We start from the raw sequence: 20,398 nt of genomic DNA, 5'->3' as shown, positions 1-20,398 counted from the left end.
CCCCTGGCTGGGCTGTTGTGCGGCACACTTTAGAAAGATCAGCCTCTATGCTCCGAGGGCAGGTTCCTGCCTCAAACCCTGCCCTTACAAAAAACAGCTTCGGGAAACAGCTTGGGGGAGGGCGCTGCCATTGCCAAGTCAACCTCTGACTTCCTTCCTCTTGGTCGCGGTTCTGTTCTGGTCGTGATGAACACCACCCATGGTTTTTATATAAGTAGATTGTTTATATTTGTTTTCCACAATTGATCAATTCTTGCTTCTTCTTCTTTTTAACACATAGAGAACATCACATTTTTCTTAGTGGATATCCAGGCTTTGTACTTTGAAATATATTTGCAGTAATAACTGAAGTTTTCTTGTTGAAGAAAGCATTCTCTATTTGCGTCATAATCTGTGTGATATTTTATAGTATGACTTATACCAGCAGTGCTCAGTTTGTTTGCTTTATAAATTCAAATTGTCTTTTTTTCTTACCTATTTGATAATGTTCCATATAAATAGCAATCTTAAAATATGATATTTAATGATTTGGAAGTTGATAGAGACCATGGAAGTCTGATAGTATTAACTATTTTAATGGAAGTTTATGTTTTATCAGATATTTAAGATATGGATAAATATGAAAAGTGTTGCAAATAATGACTTGCTTTCCAAAGCCAAAGAGAAATAAGGCAAGACTTAAGTTAAGCAAATAGGAACACTGATGAGATAGCATTCACCATCTTTTTTATTTTCTTCAGAAATTACTTTTATTTTGTTAAAAAATTTCCTTAAGGAGCTAGCAATTATTCATGAGAAGAAAAGTCCAGAAAACAGATTTATGACTATATTAGCCCTGTCCTTAATTAGACATATTAATTATACAGAAAAAAAATTATTCCCTGGAGTGGGTTACCGAACATCTAAGAGTCTGTGAACTTGTTAGAGCTTCTCCCAGCTTGCCTGGCTGCTCCATTGAGCTCACATGATTCAGTTATAAGGATGGACGCATTTGCTTTTTTGGAATTTAAAATTTCACCACAGTCCGGATGCTCTTTCCTGCATGCAGCAGTTCAAAGGCTTTGTTAATTTCATCGAAAGAAAGATTGTGGGTCACAAATTCATCAACTTTTATCTTTTTGGACATATATTCAGACACCAACTTTGGGACAATTCTACACCTTCCCATCCTCCGAAGGCGGTGCCTTTCCACGTGCCTCCTAAGAGGAGCTGAAAGGGCCGAGTGACGATCTGAGGCAGGCCTTCAGCACAGCTCTCATGGCCTTCACATTACCAACACACACAAAGGAGCATCTTCTCCCCCATTGGTCATCTCAATGAGCACTTCCTGGATGGGTTTACTTAAGTCCTAGGGGCTGATACATCGCAGGCTCCAAACTCTTTGGCCTTTGCAAATTTATCTTTATTGATATCCACACCAATGATCTGGGACACACCGGCCACTTTACAGCCCACGATAACCACCGATCAACTCCTCCTAGGCCGAAGACAACACAAGTAGAGCCAGGCTCCACTTGGCAGTGTTCACAGCAGCACCATAGGCAGTGAAAATGCCACAACCCAGGAGGCAGACTTTATCCAAAGGTGCTAAAGGATCCATTTTAGCAACAGAGGTATTAGCAACAACTGTGTATTCAGAGAATGTGCTGGTTCCCATGTAATGTAAACTGTCTTTTCTTTGCAAGTAAAGCTGCTAGTGCCATCTGGCATTAAACCTTTCCCTTGAGTGACTCTTCTGGCAAAGATTTGTTTTAGGAATTAGCCAAAATTTGCATTCTCCACATTGAGGGATGTAAAGTGAGATGACTGTATCACCTGCTTTAATTTTAGTAACTCCTATGCCAACACTTTCCACAATTCCCGTACCTTCGTGTCCCAGGATCACGGGAAAACTCCCTTCAGGATCAGCCCCACTCAGGGTCTAGGCATCAGTGTGGCACACTGCAGTGGTAATAATTCGAACTTCATGAGCCTTTGGGGGTGCCACCTCTACCTCCTTTATGGAGAGAGGCTTTTCAGCCTCCCAGGCAACCGCTGCCTTGCACTTGACCTTCACCTCGGTGAGGGTTAGTGTGGGTGGACATCCAGGGCTGGCTGCACAGTAGGAACATGGGCCTCACTATCTTTTTTTGTTGTTTAATTTTATACAAATTGATTTATGAAAATAAATTATATTATTGTTATCAGAAGAAGCCTGTATTCTTATCTTAGTCCCCTTACAACCTTATAAGACCAAAGGAGATGATTTAGGCATATAAGAATGTGTCCTAGAAATATGAATAAAATGGTATATATTTTAATGTTATTATCTATATATATAAAAACCTAAGTGACCAAAGGACCGAACAACCGATCGCTATGATGCGCACTGACCACCAAGGGGCAGACACTCAATGCAGGAGCTGTCCCCTGGTGGTCAGTGTGCTCTCTCAGCCAACCTCCTGTGGTCCCTCCCTCTGGCCAGCAGGCCCAGATTGGCCCTGGTTGCCGGCCAGGCCGAGGGCCCCCACCCATGCATGAATTCGTGCACTGAGCCACTAGTTTTATTATAAATCAATAATCATTACATTATTTGTTATTGCATAGGCCTTTCAATTTTACAAAGCATATTTACAAGAATTTTTCCTCAATTGTCACAATAAAATAATGATATGTGTAATATGAGTTCTCTTTGATAGATAAAGAAATGAGGTATAGAAATTTTACATAATTTTACTAATATCACATGTGGCTGAATAGCAGTCATGGGATTCATTTCTATATTATCTAAAGGCGAAAAAAGAAAGTAATATATAAATCACAATATATATGTCAAGAGCCCTAAATTTTGGCTTTTTATGGTAATGGTAAATAATCCCCTACCTTCATAACTTTTGCACATTATTCTCCCAAAAGATAACTTGAAAATAGAATTATTTTCCTATTCTTAATTTTACCTAAGTTGAAGATCAATATAATAGCCTCACAGAATATAATAAATAGAGAAACTAGCAGACTTTTGAGACTTTTGGCTCAAGTGGTTCACCAACTAGATTGAACATCAGAACCACCTGATGAATTCTACAGTGTATTGGGCCTGCCCTTTGGATATTTTGATTCACTATACATGGAATGGGGCTGTTAAATCTTAATCTTTATTTTATGTTCTTTAACTCCATTAGGATTCTGATGTAGAAGGCACCTTCCTCTATGTAACACATTTATGAATTGTTTCCATTACGTGCCTCCACATTATAATCTTTTGGGTGTTTTAGTATATAAACTAGGAATACCAATATTTCACAGACTTATGTTTCTATATTATGCCTTTATTGTTTGCCATGCTGTTATAAATATGCATGCATACATACATAAATACATACATACCACCTCATGGGTATGTAGGGAGACCCATTTACCTAATATTAGCTATGTTACTTTGATTAAATTATTTAACTTATAAGGCTCTCAGTTTCTTCAGTTTTTAAAGGGGCTACTGCTAGCAATCTCACAGGTTTGTTGTGAAGTCTGATTCACAAATGTAATCAAAGTGCTTGGGATATAGCTTATGTTTTATAAATTTTAATAATTACACAATGCTATATCTATATTTTATCAAAACACCATATTAATAATCATATACAAAGTGTTAAAATAATGTATTTTAAAAATTTATTATATCTCATTTGCAATCATTATGCTGAACTTATATGGATATGCTATATTTGTCAACCTAGTAAATTGAAGTATTTCATTACCTGTAGACTAATTTTGCTCCTAAAGTTAAGAGTGTGTATAAATCTCTTGAACTATATTGATAGATTATCCAATGTCTGCAGAATTAAAGATATGGCTATGCTTTCATCTTGAGAGAAAACTACCTCCTCAGGTTGTTGAAGTAGCTATTAGAATTTTCAGTGAGGTAAGTTAGGCACACGTCTTGTTCGTATTGGTATTTTTCCATTCCTCTGGTTTCTGCCTTTGCTTGTGTTCATTCTAATGTGAACTTTTGTTTTATTTGGGGTGGAATCCTAGTTAAAGTTTAGATGAAATTTTTGATAAAACAAATTGAAAATATTTTTTCTTAGATCTGGAATAATTATATGGAGTTATTTATACGATTAGAGTTTAATGTTTAATTTCCTATTCAAATTTTGATTCAAATGAGTTAAACTAGTTTATTTAGTATACTAGAGGCCTGGTGCACGAATTTGTGCATGGATGGGGTCCCTCTGGGTGGCCTGAAAGGATCAGGCCAAAACCTGCAGTCCAACGCCACCTGCAGCTCCTATTTGACATTCTCACTCATCCTGGACCCACTGTGCCTGCTATGGGCACGCGCCCAATCAGTCCCTATCAGGAGAGGCTCGCACGGCCACAGCAGCGCTCGCCAGCTATGAGTCCTGTGTCTGGCGCCCTCCCTAGTGGAGTGGCCTGTGGGATTGGGCCAAAACTGGCTCTCCAACATCCTCCGAGTGGTCCCGGATTTCGAGAGGGTGCAGGCCAGGCTGAGGGACCCCACCAATGCACGATCGGGGTGGGGGAGAGACTGCAGTAGGGCTCTAGGGCATGTCCAGCCCATCTCGCTCAGTCCTGATCTGCTGGGCCCCAGCAGCAAGCTAACCTACCAGTTAGAGCATCTGCCCCCTGGTGGTCAGTGCACATCTTAGCGAGTGGTTGAGCGGCCTTAGCATCTCATTAGCATATTACACTTTGGTTGAATAGTTGACCTGTCACTGGAGGACTGAACACTTAGCATATTAGGCTTTTATTATATAGGATTATTTATGATTATCACCTTACTAAATGACTTTTTAAAAAGTGGACTTGAAAACTTGGGTCTTTCTCTTGTGTTCATGAATGATTGCTGAAGTGGCCTTTATATGTAACATATACTGTGGATTGCAAAGACACTGACTTTGGTCCTTTATTAGGCTGAGTTTTACTACTGAGTTTCTCATAAATATGTTATAAATAAACTGTGCCTCTCACATGCTTCAACCTGATTCTAGGCTGCTCTCTAGTTTCTCGGCCAGAGATCGCTATAACTAAATAATTAAAAATTATATTACCCCATTGTTAGAAGGCACATGTGGCTTTCGATAAGAGGTTATACAAGAAAGCTGTAGAACAACTTCGCAAATATAAAACCATATTTGAATTCAAAAGCATGCCTTTTTCTCTCCTGAAATACGATTCTTAACAGTCACTATCAGCATGTGGTTATCTGGTGGACTTTGCATATTTTACATGGATTTATATAAATGCACATAAATACAATCCAGGTTAAAATAGGAAAAAATGCACTAGGCCTTTATTATAAAAGACTAGAGGCCCGGTGCACAAAAATTTGTGCCCTCGGAGGGGGGGGGGGGGTCCCCTCAGCCCGGCCTGTGCCCTCTCGCAGTCTGGGACCCCTCGGGAGAAAATGACCTGCTGGCTTAGGCCTGCTCCCGGGTGGCAGAGGGCAGGCCCAATCCCTAGGTGCAGCCTCTGGTCGGGCTCAGAGCAGGGCTGATTGGGGAGTTGGGGCACTGCCCCCTGTCATGCACAGAGCAGGGTGGATTGGGAGGTTGCGATGCCACCCTCAGTCACGCTCAGGGTAGGACTGATTGGGGGGTTGGGGCACCGCCCCCTGTCACACTCAAGGCAGGGTTGATGGGGAGGTTGTGGCGCCACACCCTGTCACGCACAGAGCAGGGCCAATCAGGGGGTTGGGGCGCTGCCCACTGTCACTCACAGAGCAGGGCCCATCAGGGGGTTGGGGCTCCGTACCCTGTCACGCACAGAGCAGGGTCGATCAGTGGGTTGGGGAGCTCCCTCCTGTCACGCACAGAGAAGGGCCCATCAGTGGTTTGGGGAGCTCCCCCCGTCACTCACAGAGTAGGGCCGATAGGAGAATTGGGGCACCACCCCCTATCACACACAGAGCAGGTGGATCAGGGGCTTGGGGCGCCACACCCTGTCACACTCAGGGCAGGGCCGATGGGGAGGTTATGGCTCTACCCCGTCACACACAGAGCAGGGCCCGTGGGGGGGGAGGGGTTGAGGTGCCACACCCTGTCACACACAGAGCCGCAGGGCAATCAGGCTTTTGGGGAGCTCCCCCCTATCAGGCACAGAGCAGGGCTGATCAGAGGGTTGGGGCACCTTCCCCTGACACGAACAGAGCAGGGCGGATAGGGAGGTTGTGGCCCCGCCCCCTGTCACACACAGAGCCGCAGGGCGATCAGGGGGTTTGGGCGCTGCCCCCTGTCCCGCTGATCCCAGTGCTGGGAGGCATATTACCCTTTTACTATATAGGATAGATGCCTGGTGCACGGGTGGGGGCCGGCTGGTTTGCCCTGAAGGGTGTCCTGGATCAGGGTGGGGGTCCCCACTGGGATGCCTGGCCAGTCTGGGTGAGGGGCTGAGGGTTGTTTACAGGCTGGTGGGTGACTGAAGCTCCCAACCGCACCTTTTTTTCTTTTTTTTTTTTTAATTTTGGGCCAACTTTAGCTTTGAGGCTCCAGTTCTTAGGCCTCGGCTGCTGAAAGCAGGTTTCTGGCCTTTGTTTACCTTCTGTATTTGAAACAATGTTGCGATCCTGCTGGCTGAAGCCTGGCAACTAAAACAGGTTTCTGGGGTTTTGTTTAGCTTCTATATTTGTAACATAGTTGCTTAGAGTTGCAGCTCAGAGGCCGGCAGCAGTAGGCGGGGAACGTTGGAGTCTTCCATCACTGAAGCAAGCAAGCCTCATTTTCGCTTTAAGCTGCCTGGCTGCCGGCTGCCATCTTGGCTGGCAGTTAATTTGCATATCGCCCTGATTAGCCAATGGGAAGGGTAGCTGCCGTACACTAATTACCATGTTTCTCTTTTATTAGATAGGATTGCTTTGGATCCCTGTTTCATGCAGATGTTATAGGCAGGACTATCTTGATATGATATTTCTATCATCTCAGTAACTAAATTCCCTTGCAGATGCTGAGAGTGGAATAGTCTTATGTAATGTTTTATGTTAGGCATGGTTTTATATAGTTATGAGAACAGTATTTTAGGTGCTAATCAGGGGTGAGAAAATACATTTTTTATAAAAAAATGAGAAACTTGAAAGAATTAAGAAAACACTATTTACATGTTAATATCCCATTTATTGCATGTGGGTTAGAAAATAGTTGCGGTAAATCAGTAGAAAGAAAGTTTCTTGGAATCTGCCTGAAGAATTTAAAAACTACACTGCACATTCAGCCACACCCACTATATTACCTAACATTTTTTTATATTTACTGGACCCCCGTTCTTTACCTTAGTTGAATTAACACAGATATCAAAGGGTGTTTGCAGAAAATAAAGATTGTCCCTTTCATTTGTTAATGGAGGGAGAGGGTCTTGCCTCTCAGGCTGTGAGTGGGAGTGGATTTCTTGTAATATCCCCAAAAAAGTAATTACCTGACACTCACATGGGAAGATTAGATACAATAGAAGGCTTTATTTCCATGGAATTATACCAAAAGTTTCATTTCCCTTTGTCCTGCAATTGGAGGAGTGAAGCTGGGGCTTCAATAAAGCTAAAATCAGAGACAGAGTCCAGAGTTTCCTTTCCATGTTGGAGCTGGGTCCAGTGCAGCATCAGCCTATCTTTGCTTGTGTTTCCCTGCTGCAGTACAATAATCCATTGCCTGTGGGGTCCTCATGGCCATAGGCTATAGAGGTGAATGCAAGGAAACCAAGAGAGATTCAAGAGCACAAGAGAGATCACTCCTTTGTTTAGGAGATTATGTGTTTCCATATTTCCGTGGTCTTGCAGTGGACATGCCCATTCTGGTCAATTATTTCTGTTCTCAGGTATGACTGACAGACCAGTACCTTCCCTATGTCAGCCCAACTTTACTGGGCATGCATCCATCTTTCCTTTGTTGGATCCTTTCCCTCCGTGTTTTGCAGGAAATAAGCTGGTGATTCCCTGCGGGAGTGCAAAGTTGCAGCTTCCTGGTGAAGCTGCTTAACTGACATGCCTATAATGTCTGGACTTCCCTTTACTCATGTCCTATTATTAATAATTAACTAATTACAATGGTATCATTTCAATTCTTGAAATGTATATATCAAACATGGAAATAAAAACCAAAAAGAATGTCTATGTCTCTTTTATGTTTTTCAAACAGTTTTAGAAGAGCTCCGTATTGCATTTATTGGATGGCTTCAGGAAGAGTTCTTCTAAGAGATTGTATTTTCCTAGAAGTTAGAGAACTCTCAAACAAACTTCTAATTAACACCTAAATTCTTACTTTTAGGAGAGACAGAGACTTTCTTTGCATAACAATGTCTGGGGCATTTGCAAATCTCAGCTTGCTTCACATTTTCCAGGGGTTGCAGTTCTTGGGACCAGAAATGCATGTGAAAGCACATTTATTACAGTCAGAGAGGAGGAACAGTTAAACTAAAAATGATCTCTGATTGAGAATAGCAACATTAGATGTCTGACATCTGTTTCTCTACTTGTTTTAAAACTCAGCGTAGATGAAGCATTTTAAATCATAATGAATAAGCATACTCTCTATTCAAGACACATGATTATAAAAAATTCAGTAGCTTCATTTTACAAGTAACTAATTTTTAAACAGAGAACCATTATAATACTTGACAAAAACTGAGCAGTTCATGTATGTTAAGATATGCTTTTAAATGTTTTGAATCCCAGCTGTTTCTTTTTTCTGTTCTTTGTAAGAATATATCCAAAATTTTGGATACATTCACATAACGTTTTCATAAATTAAAAAAAAATAACAAAAAAACATTTGGGGGATGCTTTTATAAAATTTGAAACAATAACTTCTACTTTTGCTGAAGTATTTCCTTACCAAAATAACTATTTTGATACTGTACTTTTGATTCATTAGAACTTCATTATGTTTTTATAAATTATTATTCAAATACTAACAGTGAAGATAGTCATTACTATTTATGATTACTTAGAGCTCTCAGCTGCTTATTATTACTGTACAATAATTTATTACTGCTTTATTTGTGGGGAGTTATATATAAAACCAGTAAAATATTAAACCGTAATTTCCATTATAATATAAAGTGAAAAAAATAATCTGAAAGTGATAAATTTTTACTGGCACCAATCACTGTCACACATTCTAGGCAAATGATATTTTTAGAGAAGTCTTAAGAAATGTAATAAATTATGAAGGAAAATTGTTTTCTTCATATAGGGAAAACTGCTGGGTGTAATTAGGAGAAAGGAGACTTCTCAGCAGAGATGTCTGTTTACATGTCTGATATCTGCCATGGATTTCTCATGAGATTTTTGGTAAATTATGATTTGCTTTCATTTATTCATTTAAAAATAATTTTATAAATTTAGCTTCCCTATTTTTCAGTGCTGATAGGATCAAATGAGATATTTTGCTAGACATTTGAATGTGCTGCACTAACTATGCATGTGCATGTGAGTGCATAATAGGTTGTATGTTTGCTGGTGATGTTATGTTATTTGACTACTCTCTGGCTAAGAATGTGATGTGGTTTCTAACTTATTTAAGTAAGTTATCATATTTTGGGTATTGAAGTTATAACTAAACTATTTTGGTCTTTTAAAAAATGTGGCAATATACTAGATGCATAATATTAATTATGAATAGATAATAAAGAGGATTAAATTAGCACAAGCAGATTATATATAAGTCACACTTCCTGATGAAAGCTAACATTTTAATAGTGTTTGGTATTAGTAAATGATTTAATTATTAAGCTGACACTATGGAATAGGTACCAATAATCCTCATTTTCAGCTGGGACAGCCAAGGCTTGGAAGGTGTTAAGGAAGTTGTCTGAGATCAAATTGTGAATATCAGGATAGAAACTGACTGATTCTAGAATGCATCCTCTTAAGGGTTTTATTTTGCTAATACTCTAATGCATACATTCACTTCCTCATTAACATTTATGTATGGTACAATTATCTAAGACTGTCATTGGGATTATGTTTCTTCACTCAGAATACCTGCATAGCAATCTAATATGATTGGGTAAATAGAAAGTTAAATAAAAATTACTAAAATGAAAGCACATTAACATAAAAAGTGTCCCCTGTGAGTTTTTCTTGCTCAATTATTAGGTAACATTTAAGTGAATTTGGGAGCTGAAAAAAATTTTAGTGACCTTAAGTGTATTTTATGCAAAGGATATTATTCAGAGGTTCATCTTAGTTTTAGAAGTAATATTTGGAGCTCAGTGGAATCTAGCTACAGCTGCAGCAGAGCACAGATATAGTATAACTCCAGATTAGACTGATTTGCCCCTGACATTAATAGCAGCCTGACAAGAGAAGGATGTGTCCTTCCTTAGAATACAACGAGCTGTGTCATTTATTGCACAAGGAGAGGTAAAATATAAGACTTATTGTGCACAGGGATGGAACAGGATAAATGGAAGTGCACTGTTGTCTTATAATGTAGTATAAAAATAGTCAAAGGTGTATTGTGATAAATTAAAGATACATATTGTGCTTTCTAAAATAACACATAAAAAACACAACAGATTATAGCCAAAATGTGAAAGAAAAAAACCCCAAAATATTTGTGTCATCCAAATTGTAACAGGAAAGGAGAAACAGAAAAGTAAAGAATATGTGGAATAAATAGAAAACAAAGACATAAAATGACAGATCTAAATATCAATAATTGCACTAGGTAGAACTGGAATAAATATTTTAATTAAGAGAGAAATGCTAGATTAGGTAAAACAGCAAGATTTAGCTATGTGCTGTGTAATAAAATTGTACTGTAAATATATAAAGGGGTTTAAATTAGTGAAAAAGTGTATCATACAACACTGAGTATAATAAAGCCATTGTGGCTACTAGTATATAAATTTCAAATAAGATATACTTCAAGCAGAATACATACTACCAGAGAAAAGAGAGGCACATCATAATGATAAAAGGATCAAGTCATCAAGAAGTGATAACAATTCGAAGTATATTTGTATATGATAAAATTTCAATAACATGAAATTAAAGTTGAGAGAAATAATGGAAAAAATAGACACAACCATAATCGTAGTTGGAGACTTTAACACATCTCTCTAGTAATGGGTAGAACAAGTAGACCATAAATAAATAAATAAATAAATAAATAAATAAATAAATACCAGCTTGACTTTGTTGGCATTAACATAGCACCCCATTCTACATCTGCAGAATGCACATTTTTTAACACCGTAGGCAATGTTCACCCAGATAGGTCATATTATTATCTATAAAGAAAGACTCAATACATTGCAAGAAACTTAATTATGTAAAACATATATCTAAATCTGATCATTATGTTAGAAATCACATGGCTTCAGTGTTATATTCTATATTTAATAAACAATAATTTTAATTACCTAAATCCTTAAGATTCAATTTAACAAAAGTGACTGAAAAATTATGTGAAATGGAAACAAATGGAGATTTAAATAGTAATGGATTAGAAGAATCAATATTGTTAAATGCACATTCTCCATAAATGGATATATGAGTTGAACAGAATACCAATCAAAATCCCAGTTGGAGTTTTTAAAGAAATGGATAACCTTATTCTAAAATTTACCTGGAGAAGCAATTTTCAAAGTATAGAAACATTTGGAAGACCTGCACTACCTGATTTCAACAGTTCTATTAAAGCTACAACAGTAAGAATGTGAAGATCAATGCAACAGATGGAGAGTTCAGAATTAGACCTATGCATAGCTAGTCAATTGATTTTGACCAAGGCACCAAATCGATTCAATGAGTGAAAGTCTTTTTAACAGATGGTGCTAAATAAAATAAATATCTACATAAAAACATGAAGTTTGATTGTTCCTCATCCTTTTTGCAAAAAAGTAACTTCCAATTGGCCATGGATATAATCCAAAAGCTAGCCCCACAAAGTTTCTAGAAGAAAACACAGAAATATATACATATTACCTTGGGGTAGACAAAGATTTCTTGATTGAATTGAAAGATTAGTAACCATAAAAGAAAACAATTGTAAATAGGAGTTTATTAAAACTTTAAGTTTGTTCTCATCTAAACAACATTAAAACATGTAAGTTACATATTAGGGGAAATTATTAGGAATATGTAGATTTAATAAAGCACTCATTCAAAACACATAAAACTCCTATAAATCCTTTTTTTTTAAAAAAAAGGGTGTACATCTCAATTAGAAAAAAAAAGGTTAAAAAACTTGAGCAGACATTTCACAAGTGAGGTATAAAATGGCCAACAAATGTATGAAAAATTGCTCAATATTTTTAATCATGAGGACAACTAAAATTAAGGCCACAATGACATCCATTCTTTTTATCTGCTGACAGTGGAGAGGGTACAAACAACTAGGAAGCTCATACATTGCTGACGAGAAGTATAAAAGTGTATCTACTTTGGAAGACTGTTTGCAATCTTTTATAAATCAAGTATCTATATTTACCTTATGACCAGGTGATTCTATCTGTAGGTAGTAACTTATTTATGATAGCCCCTAACTGGAAACAACCCAAATATCTGTCAATAGGAAAATGAGCAAGTTGTGGTGGAATACTGCTCAGCAACCCAAAATACATTAATTCCTAAAATATGCAACAACATATATGAATCCCAAAACATAATGCTAAGCAAAATATAGCAGAATCAAAAGAAGACATGTTGTATGATTTATATAAATTCCAAAAACGGACAAAACAAATATACAGTAATGCAAATCTCAATAATTAGTGCCTCAGGAGTGATGAGATTGACCAGAAGGTTGCAAAATGAAATTCTCTGGAGTGATGAAAAATTTATTTATTTTACCTTGCATTATTGCTACATGTGTACAATTGGCAAAACTCATTGAATAAAACATTTATTAACTGAAGTAAAACTGTCTTTATTTATGTATGACATAGTTGCAATTAAAAAACTCTCAATGGGACCTATCTAAAAATTAAACTAGAGTTAATGAGTGAATTTATCAAGGTTGCAGGATATAATATCAGTAAACAAATGTAATTCTATTTATATAATCAAACTATATAATTATAAAATATAAATATTAAAAATGCATTTTGAATAAATTTAAAACATCCAAATGAAACAAATTGTACATGAATCATATCCAAATTAAAAAAAATACATAAAATTAAAATACAAAGAAGTAAAAGGTAAACAATGGAAACATTCATGTTTCCCCATATATTTTAGTTGGTTATTTGATGAAATAGCCCTTTATAGTTTATTTTACCAATGTTCTGTAAATTCAATGTTTAGGATGAAAAGTGTTTTTCGTCTGTAGCTATAAGATTTCCTGAGGCTTATGTCAAAGGTCTGCAAATGGATTGTACAACAGCCCACCTCCCCTAGAGACTAGTTATACATAACCACATTCTTCCCTCCACTAGTAGGCATCTGCTTTGTCTACCCAAGAGTCTCCTCCTTACTGGGGGTTTTACACTGCCATAACTCTGGAGATTTTATTTCTTCTTCCCCACTCCCAAAAGACACTGCCTTCTAGACTGTTTCTTCTTACTTGGTCTCTTATTCTTCCAGGTAATAAGCTGTAGTAATCTGAAAACCTTCAACCTGTTTTACCTGTCTAATCCTGTGAATACCTCAGGAATGTGCTCTTTCTTCTATTCTAGTTTCCCATGTTTTATTCCTTCATTATAGTACTTACTAGAGGCCCAGTGCATGAAATTCTTGCACTGGAGCAGGGGTCCCTCAGCCTGACTTGCACCCTCTCACAGTCCGGGACCCCTCAGGGGATGTCCGCCTGCCTGCTCGCTGCTCCTTACCACCGGGCGCACCACTCCTTAGCGCTGCCATGGAGGCAGGAGAGGCTCCCGCTACCACCACTGTGCTCGCCAGCTGTGAGCCTTATCTTTCTGTGTAGTTGTCTGTGGGCCAACTGCTCTCTTCCTTCTCATTTAGGGCGAGAAGCATGTGAGGGCAGAGCGCGCTGTCATGGAACGCAGAGGGCTGCCCGGAGCTGAGGGGAGTGGCCGGGCCCACGGGGTGTGAGGTGGACACAGGGGACACTATCTTTCCCAATTGTGGGGCAAGCTGGCTGGCCTTCATCTGCCTGACCCCACCCAGGGAGAGACCAAGCAGGTTGTCTGCCTCTTCATCCTTCTATCTGTGACACATGTCAACCTTGTAGGCCTCCCTCAAAGTGAGGAGTTCAGGTCAATTCCTGAATGTAAAAGGGCACAGGGAGGGGGCCTCCACTCCAGTGCCCCCTGATTCCCAGACAGGACCTGGTCTCAGGACGGTGGCCACAGCTGCAGAACATAGATCTGTTTCAAGAAAAGTCAGGAATGCAGACTTTGGTATGAGCCCCTATTCCAAAAGGTGGCAGTTTATTCATATTGTGGCAAAGACACCTTCAAGAGTAACATAAGTGGGTAAAGTCAGGGCCAACCTGGGACACTTCCTCATCCAATCTCTCTGAGGCACATGGACAGAACTAAGACAGCTCTTTGCAGGACACTTCGGGGTTGTTGTTGTTTTTTTAAGCCTAAAGGACAGTAGTCTGTGTCCATTCTTATTCTTTGGGATTTTTTCATCGTTGGATAAAAGGATACATACATTGGGGCAATCCTCTCTAGATACAATATTCCAGTTGCACCCATGTGACGATGACAGTGCCCCTCAGAGGGAAGGAGCCAACAGATGGAGAGCGGGGAATTCTTAAAACCAAAGCAACGGTTCAGAACACAGAAGAAGTCCTTGGTGTTCTGCTGAGAAACTTGGACTCCTTCCTCTGTGGTCACACAACTGTCACACGCCAGGCAGTCACTCAGAAATATCTTCGCATCTGCCAATTTACGGAATTCTCCCATCTCTACATTCTCCTGAGCCGGACTCTCTGGACGTTGACTGTGGCATTCTCTTGATCATCGTTTTTTGTTTGTTTTTCTAAAGTATTACAACATTTATATGAATATAACATACAAAGATGCAGCCTCCTTTGTAAGAACAGGGAAGGGAGGGGTGGTTAAGTAAGGCACACGGAGCTGCAGCAAGCACCAGTATGGGGAGGGCCAAGGGAGAGAGGAGGTTGGTACTGGGGCCGAGGCCCTAGAGCTGTTGCTGGGGAAGTAGGGATCCGTCTGAGTGCCATGTTCGGAGGCTGAACTAATTGGCCAAGCTGAGTCAGAGGTGGGTGGCCATATCTTCCATCTTCTGTGCTGTTTATCCTTTCCCACCCCAGCTCTGTTGTAAAACCCCAGAGCCCTGGATTCCAAAGGCCCCATCCAGAGCAGAGGCCCTGGAAGGGGGTGACAGGAAATGAGTAGGGCAAGTTTGAAAGCCAATATTCCTGTGTGCTGAGGGATGGCCGGAGCCAGTGGTGAGAGGTAGCAGGGGAAGGGCTCTCATACCTACCCTTCTGTGGGGCCACAGGTGAAGGAAGCCAGGGGAGTAGGGTAGGGATGGGGCACCATGGCCCCAGCCTCTTAGGCATCCCTGTCTGTCCTCTGAAGTGAACATGGAGGAAAGGGGCTGCCTCTGAGGAGGGGCCAGGCCAGGCCAGGTGAACATCTTGAGTTCTGGCTGAGGTGATGGTCCTCACCCTGAGGTGCCTTCTAATTGGTGATGGACCCAGGCCTACTCTTGCCGCCACTGCTGCCTCCAGGACCCAGGCCTGACTCCTGCTGCCGCTGCCGTGACCCAGGTGTTTGGTTGTCCATCCGGTCATGACAGCCTTAGGCTATTATTAGTATAGAAGATGTCAATACTAACATAATATTCAGACTCACTCTCCCACTAAAATATAGCTTCCAGAAAGCAGGGGACAAGTTCTTAATTCATCTTTGCCATAGAAATTATAATAAATATATATTTATATGCCTAATTATATTATAAATAGAGCATATTATAATAATCATCTATTCCAACTGAAAAAAAAATAAGTTACTTAGCTTTCCTTTAGATTCAAATTATAGTTATCTGGAAAGAGACAACAGAGGAATCTACAATGAGCAATTACATTTGTCCAATATATATTCCTCAAAATCATGAAACTCTTAGATTCAGACAATAGGCTTTAGCATTTGCAGTTTATTTCAGATGAAAATTGTTGCTTTCTAAATATTGGATGAGCCTTTTTAGCTAGCAATAATGCTTTAAAATTGAAAGATACTTTCATCTGAGATGTAATAGGGAATGAGTTTCATTTGTGGAAGGGTGTTTCTTGCTATGAATTACCAGCGCCTATTATGCTGTCTCCTGTTAGGTGTTTCATATTATTATGGTCCTGTAATAGCAAATACAAGTAAAGCTGAAAGCACAAATGGTTGTTTGTTTTATAGCATCAAATACTTTCTGAAGCTTTCTACTGTTCACACACATAGCCCTCTTCTTGATATGCACAATGGTAAGATGCACACAAATGCCTTACTCTTAGATTTCTCAGGCTCACATCACTTTGTCCTAAGCAAAGCTTATATCATAAGAAAGATATTTCCCCCACTATGTACTTTTCTTTGGTTTTCATGTTTCCTTTGATAATACTCATTGATAACCATCTTCTTCCCTTATTTTCTAACTACTTTTATTTATTTTTTTTTGGGGGGGGTGTCTAATAAAGTAATTAGTTTTGCCTTGATAATACATACTTTTATGACATAGTTGTGAATAAAATACAACTATGTATTTTCAATTGCTCATCTGACTTTATTCAGGACACTTAGAAACCATTAAAAAGAATGATGTGAAATATAATATTTAATATCATTTTCCAAACTTTAATTTCTTCTGACTATAGATAAATCCTGGAAGACAGCCATTTCTTATTTCCATTCAGTTTAGTTTATTAATTCTAGAAACCATTTATTAAGCATGTAATCTAGGCCAGAATTGCTTCAAGCTTTTATGTTTATTATTTTATTCAAGCTTCAAAACAATCATACGAGGCAAGTGTTTTTATGCCACTCTAAAAATGAGAAAACTGAGATATCAAGCTTGCACTGACTGAAGTAGCCACATCAAAAATTAAACTCAGTTCTGAATGACTTTAATGACACTCCTCAGCCATCTTCCTTAATATGGTATATATAATGAGACTTTTCTATAAAATATCATCAACACACTGATAAAGATACATTGGCATATTAATGCTGGTAACTCCTGAAAATCTGCACCTTTCAAAAGAAATATATTGAGAAGCCAGCATATTATAAACATAAAGATCTCTATCTAAAATTATGACTTTATATTCAGTCTGAAGGTGGCCTAGAAACATGTTACGTATAGTAAGCTCCACTTTCAATTTCATGCAAGTGCAAAGCATGCTGTTCATGCATCTATGGCTACCCATGTTTGACTGAGTTGGTTGAGAAGTTTGCTAAGGTTAACCCCCACTTCTGACCAGCATAGTTCTGTATGAAGTTGCCTGTGTGTAACTGGGATGGAGCTTGCACATTCTGTCACTCACACAGGAACTACTTAGCTTCCAGATGAGAAGCTGAATACTTCTGAAGTTGACCCAACCATGTGATTGGCCATGATTAGAATCCTCTCCTTTTTTTAGGCTTAACAACACAGGGGTGGAGCAAAAGTAAGTTTACAGTTTTGAGATGTGAAACTGAGTTTATTTTTATATTATTAATTATTCATTAATTATCATATTTTCCATAGGAACATCTGTAAACTTACTTTTGCCCACCCTGTATTGACCCAAATGGAAAAAACATAAAGGGTTCCTTTCTTCATTCCACCAATGTGTATTCCTGCTCCCCACATTGAAATCATGATTGTTGAGTAGTTTTATTTTAGATGTGGGGGTGCCCTTGCCTCTAAACATAAAGAAAAGGAGAAAGGAAAACATTAGGGAGTCCTGGGTAAAATACTTGACTTTTGATTTGAAAAAGTCTGCTAAGCACTATATGTGTTGTAATATTAAAAATTTCTATAACAAAGTTGTAGTTAACAACCTTTTAAACAAACATTTCCTAATGAGGAAGGGGCAGCAAATTCTAATTGTCTGTCAGTATCATTTGCCCCATTTCCCTTTACTTAGGGATTTTTTTTTTCAAGTTGGCATTAAGTGCTCACCTTCTTGAACATTTTTTAAACTAGGCATAGTCACACGATCCAGTTCTAGAAAACAAGATACAGGTTGATGTCACTTGGTGAGCCTTCGTGCAAAAGTTTTTTTGTTTTGTTTTTGTTTTATCTTTATTGCTGAAAGTATTACAGATATCCCCTTTGTTTGTTTGTTTTTCTATTGACCCCCTCCACCCAACCTGCCCCTCCCAGGTCTTCACCACTCTATGTCTGTGTCCATGGGCTATACATATCTCTATCTATCTATCTATCTATCTATCTATCTATCTATCTATCTATCATCTATACACACACTAGTAAAAGCATAATTTGAAAATCGACCAGACAGCGGAACGACTAGTCGCTATGATGTGCATTGACCACCAGGGGGAAGACGCTCAACACAGGAGCTGCCCCCAGCCCGCAGGTCCCAATCAGGGCCTGCCCACCAAAATCTCGATCCCTACCCCCAGCCGGCAGGCTCCGATCACCTGCTGGGGAACAGGGAACCAGGGGTGGGTGCCAGGCCAAGGCGGGTGTGAGTGGGGCCCCAATCACCCCACCAGTTGCCCCACACACAGAGGGTGAATGATGGCAATGTGGGGCGGGGCTGGCTGCAGGCAGCCCAGGAAGTTCAGCCCTGATCACAGGCCAGGCCTAGAGATCCTACCCATGCATAAATTTCATGCTTCGGGCTTCTAGTACGCATATAAATTCCCTGGTTAATAGCTCCCCACCCACCCTACCCACCCCTACCTACCCTCTGAAATTCATCAGTCTATTCCATGGTTCTATATTTCTGGATCTATTTTATTCATCAGTTTTTGTTCATTAGGTTCCATGTATGAGTGAGATGATGTGATACTTATATTTCTCTGACTGGCTTATTTTGCTTAGCATAATATTCACCTCCATGCTGTCTCAATGGCTAAGAGTTCTTTCTCTTTTACAACTTCATAGTATCCCATGGTGTAAATGTACCACAGCTTTTTTATCCACTCATCTGCTGATGGGCACTTGGGATGTTTCAAAATCTTAGCTATTGTAATTTGTACTTTTACGAACATAGGGGTGCCTATATTTCTGATTGGTGTTTCTGGTTTCTTAGGATATATTCCTGGAAGTGGGATCAGTGGGTCAAATGGAAGTTCCATTTTTAATTTTTGAGCACAGTTTTTGAAAGGAGAAAGAGTTGGCTAAAATCTGCTTTCTGCTGTTTGCCCTTGTGTTTTCCAATGCTTGGAAATAGAGCAACTGTCTTGTGAGCAGGAGGATAAGTACTGAACTCCATGGAGAGTGAGGTTAAAAGCAAAAAAGAGCCACTGTGATGACATTGTGAAGCTCCTCTATCAGGTCTAAACTGCTTCCTCTAAGACTCACTGAGGATATGTGTTTATTGATTTTTAGAGATAGGGGTAGGGAGAAAGAGAGAAACATTGATGTGAGAGAGAACCACCAATCTATTGCCTCTCATAGGCACCCCAATCAAGAATTGAACCACAACATTTGTTGTGCAGAATTTCACTCCAACCAATTGAATCACCTGGCCAGAGACACAACTCTTTTTTTTTAATATATTTTTATTGATTTTTTTTACAGAGAAGAAGGGAGAGGGACAGAGAGTCAGAAACATCGATGAGAGAGATCGATCAGCTGCCTCCTGCACACCCCGCACCGGGGATGTGCAAACAACCAAGGTACATGCCCTTGACCGGAATCGAACCCGGGACCCTTGAGTCTGCAGGCTGACGCTCTATCCACTGAGCCAAACTGGTTCGGCAGACACAACTCTTTTTATCTTGAGGGGCAAATAAGCCCTCTCTGGTTAAGTCAATATAGTACAGCTGACGCACCTCAACAGAAGTAAGGACGCAATAACACTTTTTTTTCATATACTGTATTGATATGTTGAAAACATGTGTTGTTTTAATAAATTCTAGAATTAATCTTGATAAAGGAGCCTCGCAGACTGTAAATAGAAGTGAGCCCTGGCAATGCACTTGAGTGATGTGCAATATCATCCAGCCAACACAGTGTGATCTGCTTCCTTGAGTGTGGTGGGTGAGCAGCACTGCTTACGGAAGATTTCTGAAGGCCTTTTGGGTGCCACGTGTGCTTTTCCAGCTTTAAGATTTTCCAGCATTGAGCAGTTTCAGTGAGGCATTGCTGAGTAAATGGCAGAACTTACTATTCACCCCAGTGTAGCCATGGCTGTACCTAAGTGTTTTCTATTCATGGAGATCTAAACTGTTCTACAGGAGGGGAAATTTTCATTATATTTGTATCTAGAAATGCAAATAGATATATAATACAATCGCAAATAAAAAATGTGGATAAAGTGGGTAAAAAGGAAGGCAGAATGTATTTTTTTTAGAAAGC

At 39.3% G+C, this 20,398-nt stretch overlaps 1 pseudogene across 1 annotated transcript; it reads right to left on the bottom strand.

The window, feature by feature from the left end:
- Nucleotides 1-1,006: 1,006 nt before the first annotated feature.
- LOC308516889 (alcohol dehydrogenase class-3-like) lies at nucleotides 1,007-14,814 on the bottom strand (annotated as a pseudogene). Its single transcript has 2 exons — nucleotides 14,643-14,814; nucleotides 1,007-2,094 (listed from the first exon to the last, which is right to left on the bottom strand). The product of its transcript is annotated as an alcohol dehydrogenase class-3-like (transcript).
- Between the last annotated feature and the right edge of the window lie 5,584 nt (nucleotides 14,815-20,398).

Source organism: Myotis nattereri (assembly GCF_964212035.1).
Source record: "Myotis nattereri genome assembly, chromosome: 3".
Taxonomy (NCBI): Eukaryota; Metazoa; Chordata; class Mammalia; order Chiroptera; family Vespertilionidae; genus Myotis; species Myotis nattereri.
The sequence above is the reverse complement of the archived record's forward strand: the minus strand, read 5'-3'. Positions and strand labels throughout refer to the sequence as shown.